The sequence below is a fragment of the Phyllobates terribilis genome, unplaced genomic scaffold (genome assembly GCF_046119375.1).
Source record: "Phyllobates terribilis strain yellow unplaced genomic scaffold, ASM4611937v1 Scaffold_236__1_contigs__length_3049075, whole genome shotgun sequence".
Taxonomy (NCBI): Eukaryota; Metazoa; Chordata; class Amphibia; order Anura; family Dendrobatidae; genus Phyllobates; species Phyllobates terribilis.
In genome coordinates, this window is record NW_027362996.1 from 1,391,067 (window position 1) to 1,407,926 (window position 16,860).

The following is a 16,860-nucleotide window of genomic DNA, read 5'->3' on the forward strand; positions in this document are numbered from 1 at the left end:
GGCCAAGGCCGAGACGACCAAGGCCAAAGCGGTCAAGGAGTCGGTGGCCAAAGCCCCAGCGACGGTCCCAGCAGCTCCGAAGCAGAAGAAAAAGTCAAAGGAGGGTAAGAGTTCTGTCACCCCTCTCTCGATCCCTCCCCCTGCCACCCCCGTCCAATCCCCCCCCACCCCGGCCACCCCTGCTGAGGATTCCACTTCCTCTTCCTCCTTCCCCTACTCCTCAGCAGGTGTCCTTTCCCCTGCCCCGGCAGCCACTCTCCCTCCCCAGACCATGGTAGTGGTGGAATTAACCTTTCCTCCACCTGCCGCTATCTATTCCGAGGAGGATTTTCCCCTTCTTGTCTCCCCAGTTCCAACCCGGGGAAAGAGGAAGGTGGAGGACAGCCCTGCTACTGAATCCTCCAAAAAGAAGATTCTGGATTTCGTAGGCGAAAAGGAGGATACCCTCCCTGAGCCAGAAGAGATGGAGCACATGGTTGAGACCCTGGTGGCCGAGCCAGAAGAGGAGGAACTGGTGGTCGCCGAGATCGAGGCCGCGCTGCTTGACCAGATGGAGGAAGAGGGCCTGCTGGTGATCCCGTCACCAGCAGTCAACACCGACGAGGGACCACCCGACCGGAGTGGTAACTAAGGTGTATTGCCTGCGCTAACTTTTTCTTTTTTCCCTACATGATGGCTAATATTAACTTATTTTCCATTAATGTCAGGAGCATCAAGGACAAGTTCAGACGTCAGACTATTTATGCCTTCCTTACTTCCCAGTTGTGTGATGTTTATATGTTGCAGGAATGTTCCCTTCCCTCCTCTAGGTCCTTCAAACATCTGGCCAGGGAGTGGTCCCACGGTCCATCCTACTGGTCCGGTGGGGGTGACTGCAAGTCTGCAGGGGTCGCAATTCTGATCAGGGGGGGCGCATTCACGCTTGAGTCCGTCCAGGAGCTCATCTGCGGCAGGGCTCTTGTTGTAGATGGCAACTGGGCGGGAGAACCTGTCAGGTTCATCAACGTGTATGCGTCCCCACTGAAGAATGAGCGTTTGGAGCTTTTCCAGACCCTGCGGCTTCAGCTTGCCACCACCAGGACCTTAGTGATGGCCGGGGATTTCAACTGCCCCATCGAGGAGGATGGTCGTAGTTCTGGCACATCTGCCAAGTTGGACATCACGTCCAAGCTGCTCATCGAGATGGTAACCGAGGCCTCTCTTCAGGACGTGGTGGGCTCCATGGGGAGAGGCTCCACGAACTATTCGTGGAGCCGACCGGATGGCTCACTCCGCTCCAGGATTGACTTTGTGTTCACCTCTCGGGCAGTCAGGCAGAGTAGGCACTCGATGGTCCCCTGCTTCTTCTCCGACCACAGAGCCATTCACTTACAAGGTGTCCTCGGCGACGGTTTTCCGTCCGGCCCCGGCTCCTGGAAGCTGAATTGTGCTCTGCTGGCTCAGGATGAAGTCGTGGAGGAGCTGAGAGCAGCCTACGCAATGTGGCAGTCCTACAAGGGTAGCTTCCAAACAGTCTCTGATTGGTGGGAATATGTTAAACTTGAGTTTCGCTGTTTCTTTCAGGCCAAGGGTCGACAACAGGCGTGTGAGAAGAGGAGGGACTTCAGAGGGCTGCAGCGCGAGCTGCGGTCGCTGCAGGACCTTCTTCACTGTGGCTGGGACGTGAGGGAGGAGCTGGAGGAGACCAAGAAGAGCCTGAAAAGGCACTTTGAGGAGGAGTCCAAGCGAATCGTCTTCCGTTCCAAAGTGGAGAATCTGGAGAAGGGTGAGAAATGTAACTCATTCTTTTTCAGGAAACTTCATGCCGGTCACACGCCCCTGAACGAGCTGCGAGACGAGAGCGGAAACATGCGACGTGGGAAGGAGGACGTGATGAGGGTCGTCAGCGACTTCTACAGCGAACTCTACTCCCACAAGACTACCGACCCCGACGCTGCTGATAACTTCCTGTCAGGTATCACTAACCATCTTGATCCTGCAGGCACGGCAGCCTTGGACAAACCTCTGATGGTGGGCGAATTGCTCTCTGCCGCTAAATCCTTTAGGACCGGCAGGACCCCGGGCAGTGATGGTCTTCCAGCGGAGCTCTATGTAGCGCTGGGAGACCTCATCTGTCCGGACCTGTTGGACCTGTACGAGGAGATGGTGGTGGAGGGTAGAATGCCTCCATCTTTGAGGGAAGGAATGGTCACGATCCTGTACAAGCGGAAGGGAGAGAGTTGCGACCTGAGGAATTGGCGTCCCATCACTCTGCTCAACGTGGACTACAAGATCCTGGCCAAGACGATGGCGACACGACTTAAGACGGTCATCGGACGGATCATCCACCCGGACCAGACCTGCGGCATCCCTGGACGTCGCATCGCAGACAGCCTCGCTCTCGTGCGGGACACGGTCGAGTACATCAAGGTCCGCCGCGCACACGCGGCCCTGGTCTCCTTGGATCAGGAGAAGGCCTTCGACCGGGTTTCCCACGAGTTCATGGGCCGAGCTCTGCACCGGTTAGGTTTGGGTAACATGTTTTGTTCGTATGTCCGTTTGATGTATTTTGATATCCACAGCTCGGTGTTGGTGAAAGGCTGGAAGACTGACCCCTTCCCTGTCCTCTCTGGGGTCAGACAAGGCTGCCCTCTATCACCTCTTCTTTTTGTTTGTGTTATAGAACTCTTCGCAGAGGCTATCCGGCAGAATGGAGAGATCAGAGGGATCACCGCACCGGGTCCGGGACGACACGAGGTCAAGTGCTCGCTCTACATGGACGACGTCACCGTCTTCTGCGCTGATCGTGGTTCAGTTGACGCCCTCGTCCAGACGTGTGAGAGGTTCGGCCGGGCTTCAGGGGCCAAAGTCAACTGCAGGAAGTCGGAAGCCATGCTCTTCGGGGATTGGCAGCCGGCCTCCTCCGCCCCCTTCCCCTTCAACATTCAACCGGATTTCCTCAAGGTGCTGGGAGTCTGGTTCGGGAAGGAAGGAGCGGCCCTCAAGTCCTGGCAAGAACGCTTGGCCAAGGTGAAGCAACGGATCGGACTCTGGAGCCTCAGACACCTCACTTGTGAGGGTAAGGCACTCGTCCTGCGTAATGAGGTCCTGCCCGTCTTGCAGTACACGGCGCAGGCCTGGCCCCCACACGTCACTGTGTGCAGGGCCATTACCAGGACAGTGTTTCACTTTGTCTGGGGATCCAAGATGGACAGAGTCAGGCGGGCCGTCATGTACAAGGAGCCTCGCAAGGGTGGGAAGGGCGTTCCAGATATCCCCACCCTCCTGCGATCCTCTTTTGTGTGTGATTGTGTCCGCCGGACTTTGCAAGTCAAGAATGGCTCCGCGGGCAGGTCCATGTCTCGCTTCTTCCTGCTTCCTCTTTGGAGGCGACTCGGCTGGGACAAGTGGGACAGCTCCTTCCCCTACAACTGGACGACGCCATGGTTCTACGGAGACGTCGTTCGATTTGTGGGGGTGCATCAACTGGAGGGACTCAAGCCCGACTTGTGGAAGCCCAAAACTATCCACAAGCTCATCAGAGCCAAGGATGACGTGGAGAACATCACAGGACTTCACCAGGACACGCTGGAGACTGTGTGGACAAATGTGTCGTCTGACAGGCTGACCAACGGGCACAAGGACTTGTCGTGGATGGCGATTCAGGGCGGACTGCCCGTCCGGTCATTCATGCATGCCCGGAACCTGTGCAAGACCCGGTACTGCCCAAGGTGCCCCTTCGTGGAGGAAACATCTTTGCACACTTTTTGGGACTGCGGATTTGCACAGCGCCTGTTGACTGCCCTTGAGGACGACCTGAGGAACTCTGTCCCCAGGGCGAGCCTATCGCACCATTCTGTGCTTTACGGACTCTTCCCTGGGGTTCATACCGTCGGAGCCATCCAGGAGGCTTGGCGCCTTATGAACTGCTTCAAGGATGCCGTTTGGGTCGCCAGGAACCGGCTCATCTTGAGGAGGGAGAGGATGTCCATCCAGGACTGCCGCAGGCTGATCCACAGCCTGCTCAGAGACTATTCCATCGTGGACGGTCCGGAGGACGAGGATGAGGACTAAACCCCTCCTCCCCCTCTCCCCTTATGTGTCTTGTCTTTTAATAAAGCTTCGGGCCTGTGATTTTCCCCTCCCCATCCCCTTTTTCCCAATCCCCATCCCTTATCACGGATCGTCGTACTGTATTGATTGACATGCTTTTTCTTTCATATTGAGTGTTTTGTGTAGCATAGGGGTGTGATGTGTCTAGTTAGTGCGTCGTATCCTCATGCTATGTAAATGTGATGTAGAATTCTGTGTGTACTGGGCTGCGGCACTGTACACTGTCTGTTAACTTATTTTTTGTGCTAATAAAAGATATATTCAATCAAAAAAATCTGTTCTTATCAGTTTAATATCTGATACGTCCCCTATCTGGGGACCATATATTAAATGGATTTTTAGAACAGGGAGATGGAAAAAGAGCTTGCTCTGTCCACTCCATGCATTGACCTGGTATTGCAGTATCTCCAGGACCGGTGCACCCCTTCTTTAATGCAGTTTCTAAAATCAGAAAGAATTGAATTCAATGCTTTTTGTTCATTTTGCTTGTTTGTCGGATTTTGGGATGGACTCTTTGGCTTTGCTTTTCTTCTCCTCATTGGATTTTTCATGTTAAAAGTTGCAGAAGCCAGATGACAAGCTCATTTTGGTTCAACTTCAGCAACTGTGCATTGCATTGCCATGTAATGTAATGTAATGCAATGCTATCTATCTAGCTCTCCCTCTATACTTCCTTTTGGATAAACAGACATATTAGGCAAGCATTTTGGAGCTTTCACCTAAATAACTACAGGTGGTGAGATAAGCTGCACAATATAATTGACCTTTCAGTATATTGTTGCACACACACCATCTATTTAGCAAATGCCCTTGTTATCAACAGCAGCCTTTTAAACTCACCTGAGCTAACAGGTATGTGAGCTGGTTACTCTGCTGCGCTTAAAATTTCTTTTTTGGTTTGCTACAATGCCTTTTCTGAAACGTTGTCTCCCTCTGCTGGAACACTGACTTCTTTCATTTAATGCCTGCAGACTATAAAAGAGAAACCAACCCAAAAAGTTTGGTTGATTAGTCTGTGGCATTCTTTTAAACTGTTGCTTATGGCGGTCTCTGTGAGCTTCTCAGTGACATTCAGCCATCCAGGTATCCCGCCTGCAGTAGACGGAATGTGGCAATGGAACGCTGGCTGCGCGTGTCATAATAGGCTCTGAGCCTTTATATACCTGCGCACAGCAGCAGCCACCTTCAGTCTGCTGCTGGACAGCCAGCAGCAGCAGCAGCAGGAGAGGTAATTAATCAGCAACCCTCCTGCTAAGGGTAGACAGCTGCTCGTTCCACCCCCCCCCCCGCCTTAATTGGTTCTCCTCCCTTCCAACGGTGTTGAGGCGGGTGGGAACAGCCGGGGGTTGAGGGTACTGTGCTAAAAGAGGTGGAGTTATGCAGATCTAAAACGCGTGGATTGCAGCAGCAGCAAGCCGAAAAGTGCAGGCATGTGAGGGATCTAGAGGTTGACAGCATGTCTTCTTAACGGGAGTCCAGGTGGCCATCTCCACAAATGGACTTTTCAGAATCCTTGGGTGGCACCGTAGTCGGAAACCAATTCTGGTTATCGCTTCTCGGCCTTTTGGCTAAGATCAAGTGTAGTATCTGTTCTTATCAGTTTAATATCTGATACGTCCCCTATCTGGGGACCATATATTAAATGGATTTTTAGAACAGGGAGATGGAAAAAGAGCTTGCTCTGTCCACTCCACGCATTGACCTGGTATTGCAGTATCTCCAGGACCGGTGCACCCCTTCTTTAATGCAGTTTCTAAAATCAGAAAGAATTGAATTCAATGCTTTTTGTTCATTTTGCTTGTTTGTCGGATTTTGGGATGGACTCTTTGGCTTTGCTTTTCTTCTCCTCATTGGATTTTTCATGTTAAAAGTTGCAGAAGCCAGATGACAAGCTCATTTTGGTTCAACTTCAGCAACTGTGCATTGCATTGCCATGTAATGTAATGTAATGCAATGCTATCTATCTAGCTCTCCCTCTATACTTCCTTTTGGATAAACAGACATATTAGGCAAGCATTTTGGAGCTTTCACCTAAATAACTACAGGTGGTGAGATAAGCTGCACAATATAATTGACCTTTCAGTATATTGTTGCACACACACCATCTATTTAGCAAATGCCCTTGTTATCAACAGCAGCCTTTTAAACTCACCTGAGCTAACAGGTATGTGAGCTGGTTACTCTGCTGCGCTTAAAATTTCTTTTTTGGTTTGCTACAATGCCTTTTCTGAAACGTTGTCTCCCTCTGCTGGAACACTGACTTCTTTCATTTAATGCCTGCAGACTATAAAAGAGAAACCAACCCAAAAAGTTTGGTTGATTAGTCTGTGGCATTCTTTTAAACTGTTGCTTATGGCGGTCTCTGTGAGCTTCTCAGTGACATTCAGCCATCCAGGTATCCCGCCTGCAGTAGACGGAATGTGGCAATGGAACGCTGGCTGCGCGTGTCATAATAGGCTCTGAGCCTTTATATACCTGCGCACAGCAGCAGCCACCTTCAGTCTGCTGCTGGACAGCCAGCAGCAGCAGCAGCAGGAGAGGTAATTAATCAGCAACCCTCCTGCTAAGGGTAGACAGCTGCTCGTTCCACCCCCCCCCCCAGCCTTAATTGGTTCTCCTCCCTTCCAACGGTGTTGAGGCGGGTGGGAACAGCCGGGGGTTGAGGGTACTGTGCTAAAATAGGTGGAGTTATGCAGATCTAAAACGCGTGGATTGCAGCAGCAGCAAGCCGAAAAGTGCAGGCATGTGAGGGATCTAGAGGTTGACAGCATGTCTTCTTAACGGGAGTCCAGGTGGCCATCTCCACAAATGGACTTTTCAGAATCCTTGGGTGGCACCGTAGTCGGAAACCAATTCTGGTTATCGCTTCTCGGCCTTTTGGCTAAGATCAAGTGTAGTATCTGTTCTTATCAGTTTAATATCTGATACGTCCCCTATCTGGGGACCATATATTAAATGGATTTTTAGAACAGGGAGATGGAAAAAGAGCTTGCTCTGTCCACTCCACGCATTGACCTGGTATTGCAGTATCTCCAGGACCGGTGCACCCCTTCTTTAATGCAGTTTCTAAAATCAGAAAGAATTGAATTCAATGCTTTTTGTTCATTTTGCTTGTTTGTCGGATTTTGGGATGGACTCTTTGGCTTTGCTTTTCTTCTCCTCATTGGATTTTTCATGTTAAAAGTTGCAGAAGCCAGATGACAAGCTCATTTTGGTTCAACTTCAGCAACTGTGCATTGCATTGCCATGTAATGTAATGTAATGCAATGCTATCTATCTAGCTCTCCCTCTATACTTCCTTTTGGATAAACAGACATATTAGGCAAGCATTTTGGAGCTTTCACCTAAATAACTACAGGTGGTGAGATAAGCTGCACAATATAATTGACCTTTCAGTATATTGTTGCACACACGCCATCTATTTAGCAAATGCCCTTGTTATCAACAGCAGCCTTTTAAACTCACCTGAGCTAACAGGTATGTGAGCTGGTTACTCTGCTGCGCTTAAAATTTCTTTTTTGGTTTGCTACAATGCCTTTTCTGAAACGTTGTCTCCCTCTGCTGGAACACTGACTTCTTTCATTTAATGCCTGCAGACTATAAAAGAGAAACCAACCCAAAAAGTTTGGTTGATTAGTCTGTGGCATTCTTTTAAACTGTTGCTTATGGCGGTCTCTGTGAGCTTCTCAGTGACATTCAGCCATCCAGGTATCCCGCCTGCAGTAGACGGAATGTGGCAATGGAACGCTGGCTGCGCGTGTCATAATAGGCTCTGAGCCTTTATATACCTGCGCACAGCAGCAGCCACGTTCAGTCTGCTGCTGGACAGCCAGCAGCAGCAGCAGCAGGAGAGGTAATTAATCAGCAACCCTCCTGCTAAGGGTAGACAGCTGCTCGTTCCACCCCCCCCCCGCCTTAATTGGTTCTCCTCCCTTCCAACGGTGTTGAGGCGGGTGGGAACAGCCGGGGGTTGAGGGTACTGTGCTAAAAGAGGTGGAGTTATGCAGATCTAAAACGCGTGGATTGCAGCAGCAGCAAGCCGAAAAGTGCAGGCATGTGAGGGATCTAGAGGTTGACAGCATGTCTTCTTAACGGAAGTCCAGGTGGCCATCTCCACAAATGGACTTTTCAGAATCCTTGGGTGGCACCGTAGTCGGAAACCAATTCTGGTTATCGCTTCTCGGCCTTTTGGCTAAGATCAAGTGTAGTATCTGTTCTTATCAGTTTAATATCTGATACGTCCCCTATCTGGGGACCATATATTAAATGGATTTTTAGAACAGGGAGATGGAAAAAGAGCTTGCTCTGTCCACTCCACGCATTGACCTGGTATTGCAGTATCTCCAGGACCGGTGCACCCCTTCTTTAATGCAGTTTCTAAAATCAGAAAGAATTGAATTCAATGCTTTTTGTTCATTTTGCTTGTTTGTCGGATTTTGGGATGGACTCTTTGGCTTTGCTTTTCTTCTCCTCATTGGATTTTTCATGTTAAAAGTTGCAGAAGCCAGATGACAAGCTCATTTTGGTTCAACTTCAGCAACTGTGCATTGCATTGCCATGTAATGTAATGTAATGCAATGCTATCTATCTAGCTCTCCCTCTATACTTCCTTTTGGATAAACAGACATATTAGGCAAGCATTTTGGAGCTTTCACCTAAATAACTACAGGTGGTGAGATAAGCTGCACAATATAATTGACCTTTCAGTATATTGTTGCACACACACCATCTATTTAGCAAATGCCCTTGTTATCAACAGCAGCCTTTTAAACTCACCTGAGCTAACAGGTATGTGAGCTGGTTACTCTGCTGCGCTTAAAATTTCTTTTTTGGTTTGCTACAATGCCTTTTCTGAAACGTTGTCTCCCTCTGCTGGAACACTGACTTCTTTCATTTAATGCCTGCAGACTATAAAAGAGAAACCAACCCAAAAAGTTTGGTTGATTAGTCTGTGGCATTCTTTTAAACTGTTGCTTATGGCGGTCTCTGTGAGCTTCTCAGTGACATTCAGCCATCCAGGTATCCCGCCTGCAGTAGACGGAATGTGGCAATGGAACGCTGGCTGCGCGTGTCATAATAGGCTCTGAGCCTTTATATACCTGCGCACAGCAGCAGCCACCTTCAGTCTGCTGCTGGACAGCCAGCAGCAGCAGCAGCAGGAGAGGTAATTAATCAGCAACCCTCCTGCTAAGGGTAGACAGCTGCTCGTTCCACCACCCCCCCCGCCTTAATTGGTTCTCCTCCCTTCCAACGGTGTTGAGGCGGGTGGGAACAGCCGGGGGTTGAGGGTACTGTGCTAAAAGAGGTGGAGTTATGCAGATCTAAAACGCGTGGATTGCAGCAGCAGCAAGCCGAAAAGTGCAGGCATGTGAGGGATCTAGAGGTTGACAGCATGTCTTCTTAACGGGAGTCCAGGTGGCCATCTCCACAAATGGACTTTTCAGAATCCTTGGGTGGCACCGTAGTCGGAAACCAATTCTGGTTATCGCTTCTCGGCCTTTTGGCTAAGATCAAGTGTAGTATCTGTTCTTATCAGTTTAATATCTGATACGTCCCCTATCTGGGGACCATATATTAAATGGATTTTTAGAACAGGGAGATGGAAAAAGAGCTTGCTCTGTCCACTCCACGCATTGACCTGGTATTGCAGTATCTCCAGGACCGGTGCACCCCTTCTTTAATGCAGTTTCTAAAATCAGAAAGAATTGAATTCAATGCTTTTTGTTCATTTTGCTTGTTTGTCGGATTTTGGGATGGACTCTTTGGCTTTGCTTTTCTTCTCCTCATTGGATTTTTCATGTTAAAAGTTGCAGAAGCCAGATGACAAGCTCATTTTGGTTCAACTTCAGCAACTGTGCATTGCATTGCCATGTAATGTAATGTAATGCAATGCTATCTATCTAGCTCTCCCTCTATACTTCCTTTTGGATAAACAGACATATTAGGCAAGCATTTTGGAGCTTTCACCTAAATAACTACAGGTGGTGAGATAAGCTGCACAATATAATTGACCTATCAGTATATTGTTGCACACACACCATCTATTTAGCAAATGCCCTTGTTATCAACAGCAGCCTTTTAAACTCACCTGAGCTAACAGGTATGTGAGCTGGTTACTCTGCTGCGCTTAAAATTTCTTTTTTGGTTTGCTACAATGCCTTTTCTGAAACGTTGTCTCCCTCTGCTGGAACACTGACTTCTTTCATTTAATGCCTGCAGACTATAAAAGAGAAACCAACCCAAAAAGTTTGGTTGATTAGTCTGTGGCATTCTTTTAAACTGTTGCTTATGGCGGTCTCTGTGAGCTTCTCAGTGACATTCAGCCATCCAGGTATCCCGCCTGCAGTAGACGGAATGTGGCAATGGAACGCTGGCTGCGCGTGTCAAAATAGGCTCTGAGCCTTTATATACCTGCGCACAGCAGCAGCCACCTTCAGTCTGCTGCTGGACAGCCAGCAGCAGCAGCAGGAGAGGTAATTAATCAGCAACCCTCCTGCTAAGGGTAGACAGCTGCTCGTTCCACCCCCCCCCCCGCCTTAATTGGTTCTCCTCCCTTCCAACGGTGTTGAGGCGGGTGGGAACAGCCGGGGGTTGAGGGTACTGTGCTAAAAGAGGTGGAGTTATGCAGATCTAAAACGCGTGGATTGCAGCAGCAGCAAGCCGAAAAGTGCAGGCATGTGAGGGATCTAGAGGTTGACAGCATGTCTTCTTAACGGGAGTCCAGGTGGCCATCTCCACAAATGGACTTTTCAGAATCCTTGGGTGGCACCGTAGTCGGAAACCAATTCTGGTTATCGCTTCTCGGCCTTTTGGCTAAGATCAAGTGTAGTATCTGTTCTTATCAGTTTAATATCTGATACGTCCCCTATCTGGGGACCATATATTAAATGGATTTTTAGAACAGGGAGATGGAAAAAGAGCTTGCTCTGTCCACTCCACGCATTGACCTGGTATTGCAGTATCTCCAGGACCGGTGCACCCCTTCTTTAATGCAGTTTCTAAAATCAGAAAGAATTGAATTCAATGCTTTTTGTTCATTTTGCTTGTTTGTCGGATTTTGGGATGGACTCTTTGGCTTTGCTTTTCTTCTCCTCATTGGATTTTTCATGTTAAAAGTTGCAGAAGCCAGATGACAAGCTCATTTTGGTTCAACTTCAGCAACTGTGCATTGCATTGCCATGTAATGTAATGTAATGCAATGCTATCTATCTAGCTCTCCCTCTAAACTTTCTTTTGGATAAACAGACATATTAGGCAAGCATTTTGGAGCTTTCACCTAAATAACTACAGGTGGTGAGATAAGCTGCACAATATAATTGACCTTTCAGTATATTGTTGCACACACACCATCTATTTAGCAAATGCCCTTGTTATCAACAGCAGCCTTTTAAACTCACCTGAGCTAACAGGTATGTGAGCTGGTTACTCTGCTGCGCTTAAAATTTCTTTTTTGGTTTGCTACAATGCCTTTTCTGAAACGTTGTCTCCCTCTGCTGGAACACTGACTTCTTTCATTTAATGCCTGCAGACTATAAAAGAGAAACCAACCCAAAAAGTTTGGTTGATTAGTCTGTGGCATTCTTTTAAACTGTTGCTTATGGCGGTCTCTGTGAGCTTCTCAGTGACATTCAGCCATCCAGGTATCCCGCCTGCAGTAGATGGAATGTGGCAATGGAACGCTGGCTGCGCGTGTCATAATAGGCTCTGAGCCTTTATATACCTGCGCACAGCAGCAGCCACCTTCAGTCTGCTGCTGGACAGCCAGCAGCAGCAGCAGCAGGAGAGGTAATTAATCAGCAACCCTCCTGCTAAGGGTAGACAGCTGCTCGTTCCACCCCCCCCCCCGCCTTAATTGGTTCTCCTCCCTTCCAACGGTGTTGAGGCGGGTGGGAACAGCCGGGGGTTGAGGGTACTGTGCTAAAAGAGGTGGAGTTATGCAGATCTAAAAAGCGTGGATTGCAGCAGCAGCAAGCCGAAAAGTGCAGGCATGTGAGGGATCTAGAGGTTGACAGCATGTCTTCTTAACGGGAGTCCAGGTGGCCATCTCCACAAATGGACTTTTCAGAATCCTTGGGTGGCACCGTAGTCGGAAACCAATTCTGGTTATCGCTTCTCGGCCTTTTGGCTAAGATCAAGTGTAGTATCTGTTCTTATCAGTTTAATATCTGATACGTCCCCTATCTGGGGACACATATTAAATGGATTTTTAGAACAGGGAGATGGAAAAAGAGCTTGCTCTGTCCACTCCACGCATTGACCTGGTATTGCAGTATCTCCAGGACCGGTGCACCCCTTCTTTAATGCAGTTTCTAAAATCAGAAAGAATTGAATTCAATGCTTTTTGTTCATTTTGCTTGTTTGTCGGATTTTGGGATGGACTCTTTGGCTTTGCTTTTCTTCTCCTCATTGGATTTTTCATGTTAAAAGTTGCAGAAGCCAGATGACAAGCTCATTTTGGTTCAACTTCAGCAACTGTGCATTGCATTGCCATGTAATGTAATGTAATGCAATGCTATCTATCTAGCTCTCCCTCTATACTTCCTTTTGGATAAACAGACATATTAGGCAAGCATTTTGGAGCTTTCACCTAAATAACTACAGGTGGTGAGATAAGCTGCACAATATAATTGACCTTTCAGTATATTGTTGCACACACACCATCTATTTAGCAAATGCCCTTGTTATCAACAGCAGCCTTTTAAACTCACCTGAGCTAACAGGTATGTGAGCTGGTTACTCTGCTACGCTTAAAATTTCTTTTTTGGTTTGCTACAATGCCTTTTCTGAAACGTTGTCTCCCTCTGCTGGAACACTGACTTCTTTCATTTAATGCCTGCAGACTATAAAAGAGAAACCAACCCAAAAAGTTTGGTTGATTAGTCTGTGGCATTCTTTTAAACTGTTGCTTATGGCGGTCTCTGTGAGCTTCTCAGTGACATTCAGCCATCCAGGTATCCCGCCTGCAGTAGACGGAATGTGGCAATGGAACGCTGGCTGCGCGTGTCATAATAGGCTCTGAGCCTTTATATACCTGCGCACAGCAGCAGCCACCTTCAGTCTGCTGCTGGACAGCCAGCAGCTGCAGCAGCAGGAGAGGTAATTAATCAGCAACCCTCCTGCTAAGGGTAGACAGCTGCTCGTTCCACCCCCCCCCCCGCCTTAATTGGTTCTCCTCCCTTCCAACGGTGTTGAGGCGGGTGGGAACAGCCGGGGGTTGAGGGTACTGTGCTAAAAGAGGTGGAGTTATGCAGATCTAAAACGCGTGGATTGCAGCAGCAGCAAGCCGAAAAGTGCAGGCATGTGAGGGATCTAGAGGTTGACAGCATGTCTTCTTAACGGGAGTCCAGGTGGCCATCTCCACAAATGGACTTTTCAGAATCCTTGGGTGGCACCGTAGTCGGAAACCAATTCTGGTTATCGCTTCTCGGCCTTTTGGCTAAGATCAAGTGTAGTATCTGTTCTTATCAGTTTAATATCTGATACGTCCCCTATCTGGGGACCATATATTAAATGGATTTTTAGAACAGGGAGATGGAAAAAGAGCTTGCTCTGTCCACTCCACGCATTGACCTGGTATTGCAGTATCTCCAGGACCGGTGCACCCCTTCTTTAATGCAGTTTCTAAAATCAGAAAGAATTGAATTCAATGCTTTTTGTTCATTTTGCTTGTTTGTCGGATTTTGGGATGGACTCTTTGGCTTTGCTTTTCTTCTCCTCATTGGATTTTTCATGTTAAAAGTTGCAGAAGCCAGATGACAAGCTCATTTTGGTTCAACTTCAGCAACTGTGCATTGCATTGCCATGTAATGTAATGTAATGCAATGCTATCTATCTAGCTCTCCCTCTATACTTCCTTTTGGATAAACAGACATATTAGGCAAGCATTTTGGAGCTTTCACCTAAATAACTACAGGTGGTGAGATAAGCTGCACAATATAATTGACCTTTCAGTATATTGTTGCACACACACCATCTATTTAGCAAATGCCCTTGTTATCAACAGCAGCCTTTTAAACTCACCTGAGCTAACAGGTATGTGAGCTGGTTACTCTGCTGCGCTTAAAATTTCTTTTTTGGTTTGCTACAATGCCTTTTCTGAAACGTTGTCTCCCTCTGCTGGAACACTGACTTCTTTCATTTAATGCCTGCAGACTATAAAAGAGAAACCAACCCAAAAAGTTTGGTTGATTAGTCTGTGGCATTCTTTTAAACTGTTGCTTATGGCGGTCTCTGTGAGCTTCTCAGTGACATTCAGCCATCCAGGTATCCCGCCTGCAGTAGACGGAATGTGGCAATGGAACGCTGGCTGCGCGTGTCATAATAGGCTCTGAGCCTTTATATACCTGCGCACAGCAGCAGCCACCTTCAGTCTGCTGCTGGACAGCCAGCAGCAGCAGCAGCAGGAGAGGTAATTAATCAGCAACCCTCCTGCTAAGGGTAGACAGCTGCTCGTTCCACCCCCCCCCCGCCTTAATTGGTTCTCCTCCCTTCCAACGGTGTTGAGGCGGGTGGGAACAGCCGGGGGTTGAGGGTACTGTGCTAAAAGAGGTGGAGTTATGCAGATCTAAAACGCGTGGATTGCAGCAGCAGCAAGCCGAAAAGTGCAGGCATGTGAGGGATCTAGAGGTTGACAGCATGTCTTCTTAACGGGAGTCCAGGTGGCCATCTCCACAAATGGACTTTTCAGAATCCTTGGGTGGCACCGTAGTCGGAAACCAATTCTGGTTATCGCTTCTCGGCCTTTTGGCTAAGATCAAGTGTAGTATCTGTTCTTATCAGTTTAATATCTGATACGTCCCCTATCTGGGGACCATATATTAAATGGATTTTTAGAACAGGGAGATGGAAAAAGAGCTTGCTCTGTCCACTCCACGCATTGACCTGGTATTGCAGTATCTCCAGGACCGGTGCACCCCTTCTTTAATGCAGTTTCTAAAATCAGAAAGAATTGAATTCAATGCTTTTTGTTCATTTTGCTTGTTTGTCGGATTTTGGGATGGACTCTTTGGCTTTGCTTTTCTTCTCCTCATTGGATTTTTCATGTTAAAAGTTGCAGAAGCCAGATGACAAGCTCATTTTGGTTCAACTTCAGCAACTGTGCATTGCATTGCCATGTAATGTAATGTAATGCAATGCTATCTATCTAGCTCTCCCTCTATACTTCCTTTTGGATAAACAGACATATTAGGCAAGCATTTTGGAGCTTTCACCTAAATAACTACAGGTGGTGAGATAAGCTGCACAATATAATTGACCTTTCAGTATATTGTTGCACACACACCATCTATTTAGCAAATGCCCTTGTTATCAACAGCAGCCTTTTAAACTCACCTGAGCTAACAGGTATGTGAGCTGGTTACTCTGCTGCGCTTAAAATTTATTTTTTGGTTTGCTACAATGCCTTTTCTGAAACGTTGTCTCCCTCTGCTGGAACACTGACTTCTTTCATTTAATGCCTGCAGACTATAAAAGAGAAACCAACCCAAAAAGTTTGGTTGATTAGTCTGTGGCATTCTTTTAAACTGTTGCTTATGGCGGTCTCTGTGAGCTTCTCAGTGACATTCAGCCATCCAGGTATCCCGCCTGCAGTAGACGGAATGTGGCAATGGAACGCTGGCTGCGCGTGTCATAATAGGCTCTGAGCCTTTATATACCTGCGCACAGCAGCAGCCACCTTCAGTCTGCTGCTGGACAGCCAGCAGCAGCAGCAGCAGGAGAGGTAATTAATCAGCAATCCTCCTGCTAAGGGTAGACAGCTGCTCGTTCCACCCCCCCCCCCGCCTTAATTGGTTCTCCTCCCTTCCAACGGTGTTGAGGCGGGTGGGAACAGCCGGGGGTTGAGGGTACTGTGCTAAAAGAGGTGGAGTTATGCAGATCTAAAACGCGTGGATTGCAGCAGCAGCAAGCCGAAAAGTGCAGGCATGTGAGGGATCTAGAGGTTGACAGCATGTCTTCTTAACGGGAGTCCAGGTGGCCATCTCCACAAATGGACTTTTCAGAATCCTTGGGTGGCACCGTAGTCGGAAACCAATTCTGGTTATCGCTTCTCGGCCTTTTGGCTAAGATCAAGTGTAGTATCTGTTCTTATCAGTTTAATATCTGATACGTCCCCTATCTGGGGACCATATATTAAATGGATTTTTAGAACAGGGAGATGGAAAAAGAGCTTGCTCTGTCCACTCCACGCATTGACCTGGTATTGCAGTATCTCCAGGACCGGTGCACCCCTTCTTTAATGCAGTTTCTAAAATCAGAAAGAATTGAATTCAATGCTTTTTGTTCATTTTGCTTGTTTGTCGGATTTTGGGATGGACTCTTTGGCTTTGCTTTTCTTCTCCTCATTGGATTTTTCATGTTAAAAGTTGCAGAAGCCAGATGACAAGCTCATTTTGGTTCAACTTCAGCAACTGTGCATTGCATTGCCATGTAATGTAATGTAATGCAATGCTATCTATCTAGCTCTCCCTCTATACTTCCTTTTGGATAAACAGACATATTAGGCAAGCATTTTGGAGCTTTCACCTAAATAACTACAGGTGGTGAGATAAGCTGCACAATATAATTGACCTTTCAGTATATTGTTGCACACACACCATCTATTTAGCAAATGCCCTTGTTATCAACAGCAGCCTTTTAAACTCACCTGAGCTAACAGGTATGTGAGCTGGTTACTCTGCTGCGCTTAAAATTTATTTTTTGGTTTGCTACAATGCCTTTTCTGAAACGTTGTCTCCCTCTGCTGGAACACTGACTTCTTTCATTTAATGC

The 16,860-nt window shown here is 47.7% G+C and overlaps 10 non-coding genes across 10 annotated transcripts; all 10 read left to right on the plus strand.

Annotated features, from left to right (window-relative positions):
• The first annotated feature begins 4,325 nt into the window (after nt 1-4,325).
• LOC141216744 (U2 spliceosomal RNA) lies at nt 4,326-4,519 on the plus strand. The gene has a single exon (XR_012285762.1). It is a non-coding gene; the product is annotated as a U2 spliceosomal RNA (small nuclear RNA).
• Nucleotides 4,520-5,640: 1,121 nt separating this feature from the next.
• LOC141215445 (U2 spliceosomal RNA) lies at nt 5,641-5,831 on the plus strand. Its single transcript, XR_012284512.1, has one exon. It is a non-coding gene; the product is annotated as a U2 spliceosomal RNA (small nuclear RNA).
• A 1,122-nt stretch (nt 5,832-6,953) lies between these two features.
• On the plus strand, nt 6,954-7,144 carry LOC141215446 (U2 spliceosomal RNA). The gene has a single exon (XR_012284513.1). It is a non-coding gene; the product is annotated as a U2 spliceosomal RNA (small nuclear RNA).
• A 1,120-nt stretch (nt 7,145-8,264) lies between these two features.
• On the plus strand, nt 8,265-8,455 carry LOC141215447 (U2 spliceosomal RNA). Its single transcript, XR_012284514.1, has one exon. It is a non-coding gene; the product is annotated as a U2 spliceosomal RNA (small nuclear RNA).
• A 1,121-nt stretch (nt 8,456-9,576) lies between these two features.
• LOC141215449 (U2 spliceosomal RNA) lies at nt 9,577-9,767 on the plus strand. Its single transcript, XR_012284516.1, has one exon. It is a non-coding gene; the product is annotated as a U2 spliceosomal RNA (small nuclear RNA).
• A 1,118-nt stretch (nt 9,768-10,885) lies between these two features.
• Nucleotides 10,886-11,076, plus strand: LOC141215450 (U2 spliceosomal RNA). The gene has a single exon (XR_012284517.1). It is a non-coding gene; the product is annotated as a U2 spliceosomal RNA (small nuclear RNA).
• A 1,121-nt stretch (nt 11,077-12,197) lies between these two features.
• On the plus strand, nt 12,198-12,387 carry LOC141216490 (U2 spliceosomal RNA). The gene has a single exon (XR_012285521.1). It is a non-coding gene; the product is annotated as a U2 spliceosomal RNA (small nuclear RNA).
• Nucleotides 12,388-13,508: 1,121 nt separating this feature from the next.
• On the plus strand, nt 13,509-13,699 carry LOC141215451 (U2 spliceosomal RNA). The gene has a single exon (XR_012284518.1). It is a non-coding gene; the product is annotated as a U2 spliceosomal RNA (small nuclear RNA).
• Nucleotides 13,700-14,819: 1,120 nt separating this feature from the next.
• Nucleotides 14,820-15,010, plus strand: LOC141215452 (U2 spliceosomal RNA). The gene has a single exon (XR_012284519.1). It is a non-coding gene; the product is annotated as a U2 spliceosomal RNA (small nuclear RNA).
• Nucleotides 15,011-16,131: 1,121 nt separating this feature from the next.
• Nucleotides 16,132-16,322, plus strand: LOC141215453 (U2 spliceosomal RNA). The gene has a single exon (XR_012284520.1). It is a non-coding gene; the product is annotated as a U2 spliceosomal RNA (small nuclear RNA).
• The last annotated feature ends 538 nt before the right edge of the window (nt 16,323-16,860 follow it).